Raw genomic sequence first — 3761 nt, forward strand, 5'->3', positions numbered from 1 at the left:
TCTGATTTAAACATGACGTCACGTAACGCTGTGCAAGCAAAAGGGGGCAGTGAGATACAGGGGCCTAGGCTAGATGACAGGAAGTGGAGATGAGATGCACTTTTGTAGGGATATGGAGAAGTGAGTAGTTCTGGACATGTGCGAGGCAGAGTTAACAGAATTAGTAAGTGTTAGATATGTGCCCTCTCTTGGTTCATTGTTATTCAGAATTTTATGAAAGTAACACACACACACACACACACACACACACACACACACAGAGATGTGCTCACACACTCTTCTATATGAAGATGCTTAGGTCCGGGAGCATTGCATTAGGCAGAGAAGCTATTGTCATGTGCTAACACAGACTCACAGTGCCTTCTAATACCAATAGAGGATAGTGTAGGAAAGAAAGGCCTAATGCTCTGAATATGGGGAAGGCTCTGTGAGCTGGAGGTGGGTCTTTGAACATACGTAGGGATGAAGAGTCACATTCCAGGTTGGATAAAGAAAGCTTGGATAAAAGAGAAAGGCGGGCCAGGTGTTGGTGGCGCATGCCTTTAATCCCAGCATCGGGAGACAGAGACAGGTGGATCTCTGTGAGTTCGAGGCCAGTCTGGTCTACAGAGTGAGTTCTAGGACAACCTCCAAAGCTACACAGAGAAACCCTGTCTCAGATGTTGAGACCCAGGCCCCACGGGGATCTCTGTGAGTTGTTTTCTAGCATAACCACAGGTACCTCCTATTTTTCCTGCCTCACCTCACTGGTATCAATATCCTGTTGTGATCCCTTATACCTAGGGTTTTTGTAAGTCTGTATATAAGGCTGCTCCACAATAAATGTGGGAGAAATTCTCTCAGGAAATGACCGGACGTCTTGTCGTTCATCCAAATCTCAAGGCTTTCGCCAGATGCTCTTTAGTGGTAGTGCAGGCAGCCACAAGTGGAGGTCCCACCGAGATCAAGAAAGAAAGGGGACCTTGAGAGATCACCCTTGGAAGGCTGGTCATCAAGTAAAGAGTTGTGAGGGTGGATTGGAAAAGGCATGGGAAAATAGGACCTCAACTCCTGAAAGGATTGAATTGGAAAAGGTACTGGAAAATAGGTACCTCAACTCCTGAGAGAGTTGAATTGGAACAAGGAACTGGAGTAAATTGAATTGTTAGAGAGAAGATACTGGCAAGATTTCATTTTGACTTTGGATTAAGTAATAATGCTAAGAAAATTATTAAACACAGGAAATCTTCCTCTGAGGAATCCCTCCCCCATGAGCTGTGAATCGACAGCTGGGAGACCCAGCAGCCCATGCCCTTGTCCACATGAGCAGGCAGCGGGCTCCAGTCAGCCTGCCACAAGAGCAGCGGCAATGGCATGGTGTGCACCGGTTGGCTGAGGAAATTGCCTTCCAAGAAGAAGTTTGGGCTTGGAAGAAGCGCTAGTTTATCCTGTGGAGCAGTCAAATGAGTGGCAACCCAGATGTTCTAAAATACTACAAGAATGAACACTCCAAGAAACCCCTGCGGATCATTAACCTGAACTTCTGTGAGCAGGTAGATGTAGGCCTGACCTTCAGCAAGAAAGAGCTTCAACAGAGTTTTATGTTTAATATCAAGACCAGTGAGCGCACTTTTTACCTGGTGGCGGAGACAGAAGCAGACATGAATAAGTGGGTCCAGAGCATCTGCCAGATCTGCAGCTTCAATCAGGCTGAGGAGAGCACGGACTCCCTGAGAAACCTATCTTCAGTCAGTCATAGTCCCTGCTCTTCTCCAGCTGAGTTCAGCAGCTCCAGTCAGCACCTGCTCTGAGCAAGGAACTCCTCAGCCCCTTCACACTCTAGCCAGCCCCCTGTGTCAAGCCACATCTGGTCTGCCTTGTCCACTAGTGCACCTCAGGAGTATCACCACTTGCACCAGTACATAAGCCAAAGGACAGAAAATCTGAGGAGTGACAGCTTCTCTCATGGCACATAAGAGGAGAGTAATACAGCCACACAAAAGCTTGCCCAAGGCAATAGACACTGTATCAGCAGAGTCAGCCGTTAAGTCCATGGCTTCTCTAGCCTTCCCAAGCCAAGCTGACACAATACAGAATTCAAAGACAGTGCTTTTTACCTCCCCTGTAGCCTGGCTTCACACAGCCACACCAAGGGCAGCCTCACAGGGTCTGAGACAGATAAAGAGGATGTGTATACCATCAAGGCAACACCCTGTGTCAGGAGTTTGGAGACCTCCTAGTAGACTCAGCCATAGCTCTCCCATCCCAGCTCCCCCAAGCCAAGTCAGGCAAAGACACCACGGTGAGGCAACCCTCAGCAAAGACCTCCAGTCACTGACTACAAGTATCCAACATGAGGCAGAGAGACCTCCTGCTGGTCTGCTAAATCTCCAGAAAAAGACTATAGTGGGTTGATCAGACAGTGCCATCTCTGATGACAACTATGTGCCCATAAACCCAGGTTCTTCTACCTTGTTGGATATGGAACAAGCAGAGGACAATTCCCAAAGTGTCTACATCCCCATGAGCACAGGGCCCCATCGCTTTGACCCACTAGGCTACCCATACACAGTCCTTCCTATTCATAGAGGCTCCAGCTGAGGAAATGAGATCCAGCCACCCCTGGTCAATCACAACCTCAAGCCTGACCAAAAAGCAAAGCCAATACCCCTTGACCTGAGAAACAATGCTGTCATCGATAAGCTCCCTTTCAAGTCAACTGTCACCAAGTTTTGGTCCGCAGTCAACCACACCTTAATTTCAGCTCCTCCCAGTACTGCCATCACATCTCCATACAAAACATCACCAACACAGACTCTGAAGACAGAGAGGAGAACTATGCCCCTATGCAAAACCCAGTGTCAACATCCCCTGTCCCCAGTGGCACCAACAGCCCAGCTCTGAAGAAGAGTACTGGCAATGTGGATTACCTAGCCCTGGACTTCCAGCCGGACTCCCTGAGCCCTCACTACAACCCATCCACATCATCTGTCAAGTCCGATGAGGAAGTACATTATGTCCAAGTGGATAAAGAAAAGTCCCAGGCCCTGCAGAACACCATACAGGAATGGACAAATATGAGGCAGTCCTCAAGACCTCCCAAAGATGCCAAGCTATGAGAAAGGGGGCCATCCCTCCCCACACCTCCCCTCCTCTATGAGTTTTGTTCATATGGTTCATCCCATGGGTGGCAATGGTTGTGTCCCTTCCTGTCATAAAGAAAGTAAGTTACAGGTTCCTTAAGGTTTCAAAGTTTCATTTCAACAAACTAATCATGGCCTAGGGAAAAGGATGATGAAAGATGTATGTATGTGCTGTATGTATGGTATAGCCACTCATGTGTGTATGAAATGTGATCGTAAATGTGTGAATGTTAACAACTCTTCATTTTTAAATGTTTTAAATGGTTAAAAGTGGTAATGATCACAGTCAATCTCTTTTTAAAGGAAAAAGGAGGAATATGATATAGGAAGGAATACTTTGTATTGAAATGGATCTTCATTTGTTGGTACAAATTTAAGGTCAATTTTGTGATATGTATATTTCTTCTCTGGTTTAGGTACAGATCTTTTAAAATGTAATACATAATTAAGTACAGGTTGTATATAGCTACTTATAACAGTCAGAACTTATATTAGTTAGGTTTTCTAGATATACAGAGATGTATTTGAGATGGATAGATAGTCTTCAAACATTTCAAAGACCTATAGAATATATGGCATTTAAATGCTTTAGGGTTTTTCTTGACAGTGAGACACAACTGCTCCTGGCACACAAATTAC

The 3761-nt window shown here is 45.8% G+C and overlaps 1 pseudogene; it reads left to right on the forward strand.

Annotated features, from left to right (window-relative positions):
- Positions 1-1427: 1427 nt before the first annotated feature.
- On the forward strand, positions 1428-3098 carry LOC100767147 (annotated as a pseudogene).
- The last annotated feature ends 663 nt before the right edge of the window (positions 3099-3761 follow it).

Source organism: Cricetulus griseus, chromosome 6 (genome assembly GCF_003668045.3).
Source record: "Cricetulus griseus strain 17A/GY chromosome 6, alternate assembly CriGri-PICRH-1.0, whole genome shotgun sequence".
In the NCBI taxonomy this organism is placed as follows: Eukaryota; Metazoa; Chordata; class Mammalia; order Rodentia; family Cricetidae; genus Cricetulus; species Cricetulus griseus.